This window comes from Sciurus vulgaris (genome assembly GCF_902686455.1).
Source record: "Sciurus vulgaris genome assembly, chromosome: 12".
Classification (NCBI taxonomy): domain Eukaryota; kingdom Metazoa; phylum Chordata; class Mammalia; order Rodentia; family Sciuridae; genus Sciurus; species Sciurus vulgaris.
The window spans coordinates 101,160,382-101,176,780 of record NC_136473.1 but is presented as its reverse complement, the minus strand read 5'-3'; the positions used below and the strand labels follow the sequence as shown (position 1 = coordinate 101,176,780).

General features: G+C 40.6%; 2 long non-coding RNA genes across 2 annotated transcripts in view; both read right to left on the bottom strand.

Moving 5' to 3' along the window:
* LOC306641091 overlaps nt 1-16,399 on the bottom strand; it is a 50,902-nt gene that overhangs the window by 12,745 nt on the left and 21,758 nt on the right. The window lies entirely within an intron of this gene.
* On the bottom strand, nt 870-4,101 carry LOC306641530. The gene is made up of 3 exons (XR_013758187.1): nt 3,825-4,101; nt 1,459-1,533; nt 870-951 (listed from the first exon to the last, which is right to left on the bottom strand). It is a non-coding gene; the product is annotated as an uncharacterized lncRNA (long non-coding RNA).

The following is a 16,399-nucleotide window of genomic DNA, read 5'->3' as shown; positions in this document are numbered from 1 at the left end:
GGGTTTCCAAATCTCTATCTCTTCTCTCTCGCTCTCTCCCCCCTCCTTCCCTTCCTCCCTCACTCCACCCTTCCCTCCCCCTCTATCTCCCTCCTTTCTCTCTTCCTCTCTCTCTCTCCCTTCCCCCCACCCTCTGGCACTTCCTATATTCTTCCATCTTCCCACCCTCCACACAGTGGCAACTTCCTAGGTAGATCTCAGTTAGATGTTTGAAATGGGACCAATACATATTAAACTCATTCACAACATTTGAATAGCTAATAGCTTTACACCCACTGGGTTTTAAAAGAGGTTGCCCAGTTCACGTTACTGTGTCTCTAATTGGCGATGTTAAAGCTATAGTCAAATGCAGATTTTCACGCTCCCATTAAATCCAAGTGCAAGTAGGTCACAACCTCTTTTAGCCAAGCAGGGAAGATTTCCTGTAGCTAGGCGCCATCGCTATTAATATCAGATAGAGCAGCAACTAATTCAGTCATGTTGATGGATGCCGAGATGGTGCACAGACTCATCTGCAGTTGGAGCTACAGAGCCAGAGTGCGAGAAACCAATTTCCTCCTGGCCCGAAATGCTCCAGGTCACCCTGGTTACGGAGAAAAATGACATGAGTCACTGCGTCTCCTAAGCCAACTTATCCAGAATGTTGTCCGCAGCTAAGCCAACAAATAACAATAAGTGCACACAGAATACACACAGTCTCCTTCATTAATGCCAATTTACCAGGAAAAAGGATAGGGAAACTGCAAAGCGAAGCAGCTACAAAAAGCACTTCAAACCAGCACCCGACAGTGGAAGAAATGCAGACCAGCTCCTGCCCTTCAGCCAGTGAGTCAATTCAAAACAAGGTTGCACCTGTCCAGGGGAATCCTGGGGGAACTTGAGGATGGTTTGGAGAGTGTTCAGTGCCTTTTTCTTTTTTCCCATGAAACATTGGTGGAATTGTACATACACCTGTGGGATATGGAAATATATGTTTGTCTCCAGGTTAAATTCAGTAAACAAATGTCTATTAGTACTTTCTATGTGCTAAGTATTGGGACAGGCACTGAATATGGCTCAGCCCTGTTCTGAAGGAAGTGATCATCTAGTTAGGATACAATGGGGATTGGTGTAAATGATGAAATAAGCTAATAAAATTAATTGAGTCCTGTAAGACAGTATAGGAGAACAGAAGTGGGAAAGAGCTAAGGCCCTGCTGGGACTGAGGTGCAGGTGGGAATAGGGTGGGTGGAGAGGAGAGAAACGGCAGGGCAGGGAGGGGCAGGGCACCCCACAGTGGGCAAGCAGCTAGAGAGGAAGAGGGCAAAAGAGACCACAGCTACTAAGGAGAGTTCCAACTCTGGATTTTTTTATGTTTTATCAGCATATTTTTCTTTTGTTTTTCATTCAATGCTAAAATCAGAATTAAGTAGAAATGACATTTGGTAGCCCTTCAAAGTGGAAATGGTGCGATCCGACCTGTTAATTTCACACAGTTGAGCTTCTTCAAATCTTCATTCCTCTGCTGTTAGCCTTTTTGGATTTACGCTTGTTCTAGGAGACAGATCAGAGAAATGAAAGGGGGGCAGGGGTGAAAGCCAATCCTTTTTAAGTGGTTGATTTATGCTTTATTATCTACTTCCAAAGAGATTCAGAGGAAACAATTAATGTATCTGGTTAACTGATTTGGTTAAAATGACTATGAGAAAGTTGGAAATGTAAAGCTACATTTCCACTTTATGTCCTCAAGCTATCCTTTTCCTCAATTAGCCTGATAATTGGGAGATAACGATAGAGCATGCCACATCCACTCCAAAGCTTATTTATCGGAAAAATGCCAGAGATCTGGCTCTCTCTCTAGTCTTTCTCTCTAAATGAAGTGTTCCTGATGCCCTAGATGAATGATATATATATATATATATATATATACACACACACACACACACATATATATACATAAATATATATTATAAACATTATATATACCCTATATATTATATATATATCCTTTCTAGCATATATGCATATATATTTGTATATAGCAAACTGACTATATGTATATTTCTTTACAACCAATTTTTTGAATTGTGATATATGCTTATGGATTAAATAAAATTGTAAGTGATATATATGCTTATGAATTAAAGTAAAAGTACAGAAGGCAATAACACTCCTCAGAAGTAATCACAGTCAACAGCTTTGTGGATCTTCTTCCAATATTCATATTATACAACCGGATATATTGTAGCTCATGGCATCTCCAGAATTTCTGGATCATAGAGGCTTACAGGAGGCAATCTGGCGAGATGAGAAGGCTAGAGGAGAAGCTCCGTTTTATAATAATCGTGAGGTTTTTAGGTTAATGGTGATTGGCATGAGCTGTGGGGTGGGAGCTGGTAGAGACTGTGGAAAGAGCTCAAGGCTTCGTGGAGCCAGCCACTGCAAGCACAGCCATAAATGCCTGCTTCCACAACTCGCGGCTGTAATTTTAAAATATGTCTTGAACATTTCACACATCACCAACACATATACATCTACTACCTTCTTTGATAATAGGATTTCACCATATTTAACTAATCTCCTATTGATAAACATTTAGATCTCTTCCAGTTTTCCCTGATTCTTATTGTTTGTGTGTCTTCTGATCTTAAGATAATTTCTGTAGAATAGAATCCTAGAAGGGAAATTTCAAGGGTGAATGAGAGGCACACTTAAAATCTTAATGGAAGACTGTCATTATTTAATATAGTTATACAGTTTGATATACAGTTGTTATATGACTCTACTGCTATTGTGTGATAGCAAAATATTGTCTCATATGATTAACAGAGGGACTATATGATTTAGCATCCAAACCAGGACTCTTCTGAGAAAGAAAGTGAATGCCATTAACTGTTATTCTAGGTCCACAGGCATTAACTAAGATTTTCCTGAGCAAAATGGAACAGTCACCCTAAAAATTATTCACAAATATTATCAATGAGAAAGATCATTATAAATATAAGACAGGTCTGCAAATAGCTTAAGACATTTTAATTCTTCTTCTATTCTTCCAAAACCTACTCTATTACACTCATAGTGTTACATTGAGAGTATATGAATCGCCCAGAAATCTAATGGTTGGATCTTGGGATAATGGCAGCAAACAAAAGATTTAGAGAGAAAGAGGATTCACTTCTAAATAGTTTGCACTATTAAACTTCTCAGTTAAAAGAGGAGATTCCTAAATCAAGGATCATACTTGGATGGCAAAGTATCTCATAGAATAAAGAAAGACTATGGAAAGAGGAGCGAATGTTTTGGAAAGTAGTAATGAAAATTGTCACGAAACATTTGTTTCCTATAGATCTAGCTGCAGCATTCCCTGATAAGCTCATACGAGATATAAAAGCAATGAAAAAGAACACGGCAAATTCAATTTTCTGAGGCTTCTGGCTTGCGTTCCAGCAGGTCAAACTTCTGGTAGTCAGTGCCTGGACTAAGGCTAATTTTTTGTGGCTCAGCTGAGAACACAGATTCTCTTTGATGTCCTGTAAAATTCTGGCAGGGTTTGGCCTGCTTCTTTGGTTCTTTTTTTTTTTTTTAATATTTAAAAAAATGTTTTTAGATGTTGATGGACCTTTATTTTATTCATTTTTTTATATGTGGTACTTGCTGAGAGTCAAACCCAGTGCCTCACACATGCTAGGCAAGCACTCTACCACTGAGCCACAACCCCAGCCCTGCTTCTTTGGTTCTTTATGGATAGCCCAAACCCTGGGATACTGGACACATTGCTTCTTGAGTGTGGTCTATCAGCTATATCACTTCCCATTTCCCAGACTGCTGGAGGGAAAAAAACTTACTTCGCTGCCAGGCAGAATCGATCTATGGCAAAACTGTGTGACTTCAGGGGATGATTGGTTGTTCCAGCTGGAAAAGGAAAGCCCATCTCCCGTCTTGCCTGTGTGTGTCCCCGGCCCTCCAGCAGCGCCCTTTGTTGTTCCTTAAGGATTACATTCCTTTTTCTGCCTGTTAGCCCAGGCTCAGGGAGAAAGCCCTTGACGGGTTAATGAATTGCCCAGCACACTGAATCATCTGTCTTGTGTTTCTCGCTAAATAAGAGGCTTTCACAGATCAGCGCCGAGGTGTTGAGAAGCGTTTCTAGCTGATGGCAAGCTGTCGAGAAAAAGCCTGGAGCCTCACCCTCCACCACCTGAAGGCGACTCCATGGGAGGGAGGGGATTTTCCAGAACATTCCTCATTTCAGCTCTGGTCCATTGGCTGCTATTTCAAAAAGCGGATGTGATTGCCTCATTGTTTTTCAAAGACTGAGTTAGTTACAATAATCTACTGTTTTATAGTAACAACTATTAATCTACTTTAATTCTTTTTTCTAGGAATGACTGTGGGTACAATGGATAACAATACCCCCACTTTCTCTCCTAGACCTGGATTTAATTTAAGGTGTGCATTGGCAAAATATTTCAAATGTTGTTTATTTCTATTGAAATGAATGTTTTCCTTTGTCAAAAGCCATCATAAAGCTGAAACCAGCCTATAGGTACTGACAAAGATAGTGAAGCTATCAAGTCAAAAAACAAACAAAAGTTGCCAAGTAGTGTGTATGGCAGATCCCATTTATGTAAAAACATGTGTAAATATAATATGTGTTAATATATGAATAGAAGAAATCTGAAAGACTATGCACCATGTTACTAATAGCTGTTAGTCTGGGGGTGGGATTGTCAGAGCTTTTTACTTCCTAAGACATCTGTATGGTTTGCCTTTTCTACACAAGCATCTGTTACTTTTCCATTCGGAAAGGGAAGGGGGATGCGGAAAACAAGTTACTCAGGACTGAATTGGTTTCTTAGCTTATAATCAAACTGGCTGAGCTAACCAGATGAAAACGTGAGTACTTTACCAGCAATGAATGAACAGTACACAATGTACACAGTGGTGTTGTTATATATTAATAAATGTTTTATATAATATATACACATATATATTGTACATATGTGTGTGTGCATGTGTGTATGTGTGATCTCAGGGCAAAGGGAAAAGGCAAATGATGTAGAGTAGATTTCTTTGAGCATTTCTCATTAAACAAGTAAACTTGTTTGAAAATAAACTTGTTTTTTAATTTGTTTAGAGAACTTTTTTTTATAAACTCAATGATTATTTTGTAGAATACTCATTTTGGCTCTATAATTTGAACCCTCAATTTAGGAAAATGTTCTGCTAGAACATGTCAGGTGCTGGTCAGTAGTATCTAATGGCCAATTAGTGATACATAGTTCAATTAATTATGTCAGATCTAACAAACTGTTTTTCTGTGGCCCTAGAGTTATCCTTGTCTGTTATGGTAGGTGTTAGAGGGTTGACATAGACACAAGTCTCTCCCGGCACTATACTTGAAGTTGGATTTTGAATAAATGACTTAATGCTCTTGAGCCTCAGTTACTTGAATTCAGTGTATTATAACGGTCATTACTGCATTTGGATTTGTAAGTCTTAGACAAATAACCTGTAAAATGACCCAAGGTACCCCATCTGATGGGGCCTGCCATGTAAAGATTAACTGGGCCAATCAGATTCTCTTTCAGAGGAAATCAAACTATAGAATCAAAGAATTTGCCGTTAAAGAGAGGAACCCACTTACCAAGGGAGTTTCCTGTGATAGTAACCCAAAGGGTCAATTCTGCGACCATTGGACCATGTCAATGCTTGGTCCCACGGTGAGTGAAGAGGTAAAGTCAGGCATACGTTCAGGGATATCTTTACTTAGTCATCTAAGACAGGTGGTTTTGTGGTGTGTAAGCATCTTGGAGAGAAGTTGAAAGCTCTATTCTTTTACTTTTTGTCTCATCGTTTTTTTTTAAACTTTACTTTTGATTGACACATAATGATTGTACATATTTGTGTAGTACAGTATGACATTTTGATACATGTATACATTGTGCACTCCTTAAACATTTGTCATTTCTCTGTGCTGAGGTCATTCAAAAATCCTCTTTTTTGATTTTTTTGAAATAAGTTCATCTGGCAGCTTGCTTTTAGCTGACCATCGTGACTCTTTTCCTCATGCTGCAGTGATTCCCACTCTTCCACTTGCCACATGACACACTTGATCAGCAAGGTAGATAGAAGTAACATTTAAGGGACCTCAGAGTCAAATAATTCAGATGTGAGTGTCATGTCCCGGAGAGAGGTAGGGACCTGAGATCTAGATCCGGCAGTTGACAACACAGCTTCTGATTTGAAATCCACAAGAGTGGAGGAAAATGCCCAGTGATTGTGAGTGGGGTTAGAAGGGCCTGGAACAAACCTGGCAGACAGAAATATGCACTGGGCAGTAGAGGAGGAAGAGAAACTCAGGGAGGAGTGCTCAGAGAAGAGACGACCGTAGACACCACTCCCGATCCTTTCCCAAGAGGCTTTGTTGGGGAGGTAGACAGAATTCAGATGGCTGTGGGTTTTAAAATGAAGTCAAACGAAGAGAATAGAACAGTGATTGCTAATAACCTTTTCAGGAGATTGGTAGAAGAGGAAGCTCCAGACAGGCTTGGCATCCTTAAGTGCTTCCTGTCCACCTATGGGCCAGTCTATAGGCCCCCTAGAAATGGAGGCTCGACTCTAAGCTTCAGCCCCGTGAGAAACCTTCCTGCTTGGCTTCTCCCCTAGCCTCCTGGAACCTTTGACTCTATTTTCTGGTCCTACTTACAGATGATTTAACTCCCATCCAATTTTTCCCCTCTTTGCTTAGGATAGTTTGGATTGATACAGTGTATGGCTGTCTCTCTGGTTCTCACCATATTTGGCTTGGGATGTTGCCTGCACTTCCCTTTTTGTTCCATATCCTGAGACTCTACCCTACTCCTTTGCCATATGAGCATCCGAGTCCTAGTCCCAGAACTCCTGAACCTCCTGCCTTACCCTGTTGATGCAGAATTGATTCATAGGGAGATATATAGGGCAGGTGATAGAAAAGAGTTGAACCAAAGAAGGAATCTCACCCTTTGAACTTTGTTCAAGGTAGTAAAGGGGAGATTGATGGGATAGAATCCTGAGTGAGTGGAAGGGGGTTAAGAAAAATGGGTGAAGGCCTTGGCCAGAGGAAGGGAAAACTCACCCTCTAAGACAAGAGGGATGGATGACAGTCAAGATGGGTGCAGTTAAATGTAGGTGAGGATTCCCCCGAGAATGAGTGGTATGGAGATTGGGCAAGAGCTTTGAAGACTTGTAACAATTTGGGTGGTCACTCAGGGGAAAGGTAGAGTGACTTAAGCAAGGCTCAGGATTATTGAGTAACACCATGAGGCCAGTGGACGCTGGAGATGCAGAACTTGTAGCCAGGCCTTCTACACTAGTGTGCAGTTTCCTCCTGCTGCGTTTTAGCCCATGAAGGCCATGTTTTATGATTCAGGCCTATCATCAGTCCTGGTGGTGAAGGTCAGAGTTCCCAGGCCCCCCATGGTTGCAACCCAAATGTCAAATGCACTATCCTTAGAACATTGGAGGAGTCCAAATGAAAGAATCCTAATGTCCTTTTCAACTCATCTCTTTGCTCCCTGGAAGAGAGTAGATAACCTGCAGACAACATGCATGAATTTGAGGATAGTATAGTAAATAATACGAGGAGTTACTATTTTACATGATCAAGGTCAGTTACCTCACTTGCTGCCTATTGGTTTTGTCCTGACTGAGCCCTAATCAAGGTCCAGCCTGCTTCCTGCTACCACTGGAAATTTTCATGATCCTCATGACCCAGGCTGCCCATATTCCAGTGGAGTCTGAGCTGAGCATGTGGCCTTCCTGGTCTCTCTGCCATGCAGAACATGATGCATTCTTGGGTAAGCTGTGCTTCTTGTGCAGAAATTTGATCCAAGTGGAGAGCACTGGCTGGGCCATTCGCAAGCTCAGGCAGGTTAAGATCATGTCAGCCACTCCGCAGCAGGGTTCTGGATTCTGGCCCAAGACCTGCCTGGAATAGTGCTGCTTTGAGTGTCACTTCCAACCGCCTGGCTGACCCCTCGTGATGAACTGTCTGAGAATGCTGGGGGGCTGACAGCACAGCTGCTGTTACTTTCTGGAATGAAGTACCACTCCACAAAGGGTGCTTGTTCAGGGAACCCCACCTCCACCACCAAGAATTGCCTGTTCTCTCAGCAGGGAAGGAAGCCAACCAGGACTGAAGGGATCCCATCTCCTTTTCTTGCCTGTCCATCTTCCTTCCTGAGAATGGCACCTCTGTGGTTTCACAGGACCAAATTTATCTCGTGGCTAAGGCCCTATGAGCTCCACAGCTTGACTTTGCTATCTATTGCATGCTGGTCTGAATAAACAGCTACCTGCCTATCAGAGCATATCATTTTTGTTCCTGGGGTGACTGCTCCAAATCTGACTCTGGTGGTCAGGGCAGAGGATCAAAAAGTAACAGTCACATTTAAAAAAAAAAAATTATTTGTTGATAGACCTTTATTTTATTCATTTATTTAAATGTGGTGCTAAGAATCAAACCCAGTGCCTCACACATGCTAGGCAAGTGCTCTACCACTGAGCCACAACCCCAGCCCACAGGCACATTTTTGATCATGTGTACTTTCGGATTCTCGAAGGTCCTGGTGTGGCTGCTAATGCATGACCTTGCCAAAACCTGCATTCTGTGTAGGCAGCTATGCATCTCATAAATTCCTCATGTAGATGAAGCCCATCCCATCTAGCCTGATCTGATCTCTGAATCAGTGACTAACACAATGATGTTATGAACAAAAAGGCCAAGAAGACTTGTCAGCTTAAAAATAGGCTACACGTGGCTACATCTAAATTCTCACCGACATACACAGGTCACCTATGTAACCAATCAGAGTAAAAGCTAACCCATCTCAGAATAAAATCAAATCTACAAGTGTAAGGAAGAGGGAAATGGGTTGTGAGAAGGAACAAGAATCTCGGTGCCCCATTTGTACAATGAAAAAGGAAGAAAGTCTATGCTTAGCTTTTCATAGGGCTTAGTTTCATGTGCATATTCCTGCACACACACACAGATTCAGGCAGCATCCTAAAATTTCTTGAACACACAGACGAGGTAGAGTTCAAGCCCTCCAGGAAATTATATACCTAGGGGCTTCTGAACATTACCAAGTAACAAGATATTAAAATAGAATCATTCTAGTCAAAGCCTTCAGGTTCCAAATGCAAAGAATGAAAAAAAATAAATAAATACCAAGACACACACATTCCAAAACACAAATCTAGACCACTTCCGTAGGACCTGCCAGCCTACTCATCACCCATCTCAGTTGTAGAAAAAAGTGAAGGGAATTAACTGGTTAAGAGGATTCACTAGGAGAGAATGGGAGTGTGAGGTGTGTCCTGCCTCAGCCACCAGGGACAGAGTCAGATTTCTTTCTCACCTCAGCTTCAGAAGAGGCTTCAATGGAACACAGTTAGTTTGACACATCTTCATGGCTGGCTAACTAATTCATAGAGCCCAGTGGAAAACGCAAACTCGAGGACCCTTGTTCAAAAAGCAGGAAAGAAAATGGCATCAAAGTAGCTAAATTAGGGCTGGGGAGATAGCTCAGTTGGTAGAGTGTTTGCCTTGCAAGCACAAGGCCCTGGGTTCAATCCCCAGTACCACAAAAAAAAAAAAAAAAAAGTAGCTAAATTAGGCAGGGCATGGTGGCACACACCTGTAATCCCAGTGGCTCGGAAGGCTGAGGCAGGAGAATCGTGAGTTCAAAGCCAGCCTCAGCAACAGTGAGGTGCTAAGCAACTCAGTGAGATCCTGTCTCTAAATAAAATACAAAATAGCGCTGGGGATGTGGCTCAGTGGTTGAGTGCCCCTGAGTTCAATCCCTGGTACCAAATCAATAAACAAATAAAGTAACTAAATAGTATTTTCTTTAAAGTGGCCCTGCCATTGCTCTTAGAAACAAATCCAAGTAAAAGGAGGCTTGAGGCCCACTTTGGGTAAAACCCAAGACCTGTGTCCTTCAGAACTTTAAAGATGAAAACCAGGTGTATTTCATATTCACGGTCTACTGTAGACCAGGCCCTAGTTTAGGCACTGGGCATATATTATTCTGTTTAACCCTCATGACAATTTGGTTTTTTTCAAGTTAGGTTTTACAAGGTCATGCAGATAGTAAGAGTGACAGAGACAGGACAAGGGCCAAGGCGTCCCAGGCTGCAAAATCTGGGTTCTTTCTACTCCAGTCGAGTGGTGGAAGGGGTTTAAGGGAATGGGTGAGGTCTTGGCAGGGAAGATGAGACAGAGTAGACAGCTGGCACTTTCTGAGCACCCAGAGTGCCAGCTCTGTGATTGATGGTGTTGGTCCAGCTGTTGGAGAAGGAACTTCTGCTTCTGGAGGGTCCTTTTCTGAGCACTTCAGATATGTTCCCAATCCCCACTGTGTACCTCAGTAAGCTAAGCACCGGGCAGAACAGCTGGAAATCTGGTGGAGGAGGGGACAACTTCCCTCTTTCTCTCACATATATTTGCTCATTCATGTATAGTATTTAATTGAACCCTCTTCCTCTGCACCCCTGAATTCCCAGGACAACTGATCCTTTCTCTCTTTCTTTTAACTTCCTCTTTTTCTGTCCAGGACCAGCAGAATTTAATGAAAAGACAACTGAAAGGTTATGTACATGATGAAAGGAAAATAAATTGTTTCAGGGTAGCATGCTTTCTGAAATGAGATTTCAATGTATTAAACAAAATGTTACTGTCTGGCCAATTACTGTCTTTGTCCAAGAATTATTTTATTATTCCATTCATTCGTAAGGTCCATGGAACAAACTACTAATGGATAAAACAAAAAGGGTCATAATTAAGCAGAAGCCAGGAAATGAGGCCAATGATCTTTTCCCTTCAAGGTTATGATCTTGGAATGTGTGTAAATTCATGGCCATATTTGATGTCTAGTCTAAAATACGGTTGGAAAAACTGGAGCTGCAAGTATCCTTGGCAACAAAGCAAGGAGGAAAACGGCCATGTGGAATCCAACAATCTTAGAGCTGAAAGTTTCTTGGTGGTCATTTAATCCAGTCCCTTGTTTGACAGATGAGGAAACTGAGGAGGTCACATGAATTCTCTAAAGACACTCATGTCATTAGGCAGAGTTGGACCAGGAAACTCTGCCTCCTAGCTACAAGTCCAGGGTTTTCCAAGAACATCCTATTATGTTGCCTGTTGTTTCTTTTGAGAGACTGCTTTGTTCACTTGCTTATTTATGTTGAAGTGCTTTTTGTTTTCATTTCTGTTACTTTTAAAATTATGAAAGCAGTATATGCTTATTGTAAAGAAATCTACAACAGACATACATAGGGTAAGAAGTGAGTTTTCCTTTTATTTTTTCTCCCAAGTAAGTTTTTTCTGAGGTGCAAACTTCTACCAATGGACTGGTATGTGTTCTTCTGGACTGTCCCCTGTATGTTAACAAACACATCACTTGTTTTCCTTTTACAAGTGGAAACATAACTATCCATATTGTTTTGCATCTTGCTTTTGTTCATTTAACATTTTTCTGTACCTACACAAAGATAACTATCCCATTCTTTTTTAAGATCAAGATATAATTCATGCAACATAAAATCCATCATTTTGAAATATACAATTCATTGATTTTTAGTATACACACTATGCTGTCAGTCAATACCTCTACCTAATTACAGGACATTTCCATCACACAGAAACATGGGAGAGAAGTTAAAAAAAAAGAAGCAGCATGCTGTATTAGATTTCTCCAGAGAAACAGAACCAATAAGATAGATAGAGATATACATATAGATGTGGTTATGGGTGGATAGGGACATAGACAGATTAATGGACATAGATAGATAGATAGAGAGAATTATGGGAATTGGCTCCCAGAATCATGGAAGTCAAGAAGTCCCACGATATGCCAGTTGTGAGCTGGAGAACCAGAAAAACCAGTGACATAATTCAGTTTGGAGGACAAAGGCCTAAGAACTGGGAAGCAGGGGACATATCTTTATGTAAATCCCAAAGTCTGAAAGCTAAAAGACCTCAAACCAGGAGTTCTAATGTCTGACAGCAAGAGACGATGGGTATTCCCACTAAAGGACAGAGAGAATTTGCCCTATCTTGGTCTTTCTGTTCCATTTGGCCCTGAATGGATTGGATGATGTCCGTCCACATTCCTAAGGGCAACCTCTTTACTCAATCTATGATTCAATGTCAATCTCTTCTGGAGACACCCTCATAGACTGAAGTAATGTTTCTATACTGGTTATCTGGTCATCACTTAACCCAGTGGAGTTAACACATAAATGGACTTTGTACTCCGTACCCGTTCGCAGTTAGTTCCAATTCCCCTGTCCCTTTATCCTCCTGGTATCCACTAAACTACTTTCTGTCTCTTTGAATTTGTCTACTATGGACGTTTCATGTAAATGGAATCATATACTACGGGGCCTTTTGTGTCTGGCATCTTAGCACAATGTTTTTAAGGTTCATCCATGCTGTGGTATGTAAGAGTACTTCATTTCTTTTTAGAGCTGAATAATATCCATTGGATATATTTGGCAAACTTTGGTTTACCTCTTCATCAGTTGATAGACATTTGGGTTGTTTCTACTTTTTTATTATCTTGAATAATGCTACTATGAATATTCTACATGTTTTTGGAGACTATATATTTTCTATTTTGGGGGGTAACATTCATTTGAATTACTGCATAATATTCTATTATCTGAATTTGCCATATATTCATTCTCCTGTTGATGAATATTGACATTTTATTCTATTATAAATAATGATGCAACAAATGTTCCCATGCATATTTCTTAGAAGAGTATAGTGATGAAGAGAGCCCTGATTTTGCATTATCACTTCCCAGTCCTATTAACTCAAACACCTTGGTAAGCTTCCTTTGCCTTTGTTTCCTCATCTGTAAAATAGGACAAGAACAGAACTTACATCCGGAGTAAATGATTAATATTAACAAAGCAGTGGGCTAGAGCTGGAGCTCAGACATCACACACTTGCCTAGCATATGTGAGTCACTGGGTTCGAATCTCAGCATTGCATATGAATAAATAAAATAAAGGTCCACTGGCAAGTGAAAAAATTTTAAAAAAACAAACAAAAGAACAAAGAAGTTACATGGGGCTTTATATATGTCATGTTTTCCTTTTCAAGTATTTTTTAGTTGTAGATGTACACAATATCTTTATTTTATTTACTTATTTATTTTTATGTGGTGCTGAGGATCAAACCCAGTGCCTCACACGTATGAGGCAAGCACTCTACCACTGAGCCACACCCCAGCCCCTCATGATATGTTTCCAAAAAATGATGTCAATGTTATATATAAATATTTTTGTAGGTTAAAGTCCTAGAAAAATAATTTTTGGATCAAAGTATTCATATCTATTATTTTGAAGATATTGGTAAATTGACTTCTAATAAGGTTATGCTAGCAGGATGAAGAATATCTATTTCCCCACAACTTAGTCAGTGCTGGGAATGATTAAGCTTTATATGTTTTTAATTTAGCTGTCTCATAGATAAGAATTTTACTCCTATATTCAATAACTTTTTGGCATTTATTCTGTTCTAGGTAGTATGCAAATTCATGAAACTATCATAAGGGTACATCTGTTCATGTATTGTGGAGTTTTCTACTTTGACATAACTCATGTTAAATAAATATATTCATTGATATCAATGTCTGGTACCCACAAACAAACATGGAATGACTACATGTAATACGTACATTCTATTCAGGTCATATTCTACTCAACTCGTTCTATTCAGATTATGCTCTAATAATAAAAAATGTAAAAAAAAATAGAATTCTTTCTACAGACTCATAGACTCATGAACTTAGAGCTGTATCTAAGTATATGAGTATGTGTTGGTTTTGATTGAAAGAAATGGATCTTATGGTTAAAAAGGTACTTTACTAAATACTTTGCAGCCACCTCCAACTTAGAATTCTATAGAATTTAGCAACAACCAGAGTTGAAGTGAATCTTTGTGGAAGGATAAAGTGGAATCTGCATAAAGATAAGGCCCCTGGGAAGAAGTAGGGCCTCTCTCCCCATGTTGGGGGTGGGGGAGAGAGAGAGAGAGAGAGAGAGAGAGAGAGAGAGAGAGAGGACTGAGGAATACAACTGTATGTGACTTCTGATGGGATGCCCTTCACAGGTGAGGTCATGAGGGATTTCATCTTTGCCTTCCCTCCTGATACCCTCACCCCTTATTTTCCTACCATATGCACACATGATAACCTGCTCGTTTAAGTTCTTCCTGGGACCCCCACTAGTGGTGTCCTCCCTCAGGAGTCCCTCCCAGTGAGGTGAACTGTGTACTCACAATCACTCAAGTTCTCTGGCTGATGGAGCTGCCACCATCTTGAAAATTGCTGCTTGCCTATCCAGAGGAAAAGGACCTCTGGAAGGCAATTGAAGCTCAACCTGGAAATCACAGATTACTTCTGCTCACAATGAATTTTGTCATACAGTCCCATCTAATCACAGAGGAATTGGGTAGTATGATGGTAGCCTGAATCCAGAATGAAGAAATTGGAAATATTCTGTAAGCTGCTCCAGTGACGGCCACAACCACGTAAGTTAGAAAGAGACAGATGGAGACACAGGAAAGATCCCTGGAAGGGTAGAGGAAGTGTTAGCTTCCTCGAGGTGTTAGGTGAGAAGGCTATGATCCAGTACTACAGAATTAATTCTATATTGGGTTGGGAAGATGTTGGCTTCAGGAAAGCAATTCATAGGAAGTAACTCTGGAACAAGATTTCAAGGAGGGCCACATTTGCTGAATGTTCCTGAGTCTGATAGAGTTCTTGATATTCAAAGAGCGAGCATAGGAATCCTATCTTTGTTCATCAGTCATTGATTTATTCCTGACGTGAGGAGTTTATATAGATCATCCAAATATTAAGTTGCCAGCCACAGGGTATTTGCAATGCATTTGGGGACTGGCAGAGCTATCTGTTCTCGAGTAAGTGCCTGCCCAGCCCCCCTCCTCCGCAAGTGCTGTTAGTATGTATTTGTGCACTTCCGTGACAGAAAAATCAATACCTTCTTGGATGGATGGAAATTGAGCTATGTCAAGGCATACATGCATTGTCTGATAGCATCTTCCTGCCAGGAATCTAATATATTGATCAAATTTCCCTAGCAGAGCATCCACGAAATATACAATAGCAAGATGGAGTGTTGGCTATACATTTTTTTGAAATGTCTCCTTTACTAAAAAACAAAAAAAAAAAAAAACAAAAAAAAACAAAGCTTGAGATCTCCAGGTAGGGCACTGCCCCTCCTGATGAGGGTCCATTCTCCTTGTAATTTCTGGCAGAGGTCACGGACAACAAGCGCTCCTGCTCCTGGTTCACCTTCTCCTTACTGAGGGTGAGAAATGATTTTCTCAGTTGGAACACTGCTGTCAAAGGCAGGGTTCCGCCTCCTCCCCTCCTTTTCCTCCACCTCTTCCTCCCCTCCTCTTTGAACCAAAGCAACATTCCCTTTTTTCCCCAGTTAACAGCAGTAAACGTGTGGGTGGCTGTTTGGCTGCAGCCCTATCTAGCTACAGAAGTTGTACCTTTGTATTGTGCACACGCTGTTTTGATGGCTGTTAATAACTTTTGTTATTTTTGTGGTTATGATTGTTGTTGTTAAAGGTCAGGATGGTGATAGGAAGGAGGAGGAGGCTCTCTGCGTTGGCTCTTTCAGACATGCTTGTTCCTAGCTCAGAACGGTGACACACAAGCACAAGGGGCACTGGCTGACACTGTTCATCACTGATGAGCCTTCCTTCGGCTGCTAAAGAGGAAGGGACTCCGAGAAGCAGAGAGGAGGAGGTGCCTGTATTTTTAAATAAACTGCCTTGTGATGCCGAAGGCCAGCGAAGAAGTCGAGATATTGAACCCTAGATACATGGAAAATTACTCACATGGTTCTGTTTTTTTTTTTTTCCCCCTAATGACTCTAGTAATCCCAAGGAAAATTATTCCACTCAAATGACTCATCTAGAACACGTTTTTCAACGTATCTTGGGCAAGGAATAATCTGTTCAGAGATAACAATTTATTATTTAGCATTTTGACAGTCCACAGAAGTACAAGTCAATTGAATCCAAATAAAGAATTGTGCTATTTTTAATAACTTCTAGATGTTCTTGGCAGAACCCAGGCCAGACTTTGGTAGAGGAAAGAACAGGTTTATCTTTTTTTTTTCTTCACATTTTCCACTAAGATTTAATAATCAAAATAATATTTTAAAGAAAAGCAAAGAAATAGAAATGTTTATGAAAACATTATGAAAGTGTTAGCAAGGGGGGAAAAAGGAGTAATGAGGAAACAAGCGGCCCTGGAATTAGAAAGGGATGATCTTCTGTTTCTTTTTTTTTTTTTTTGTGGTACTGGGGATTGAACCCAGGGCCTTGTGC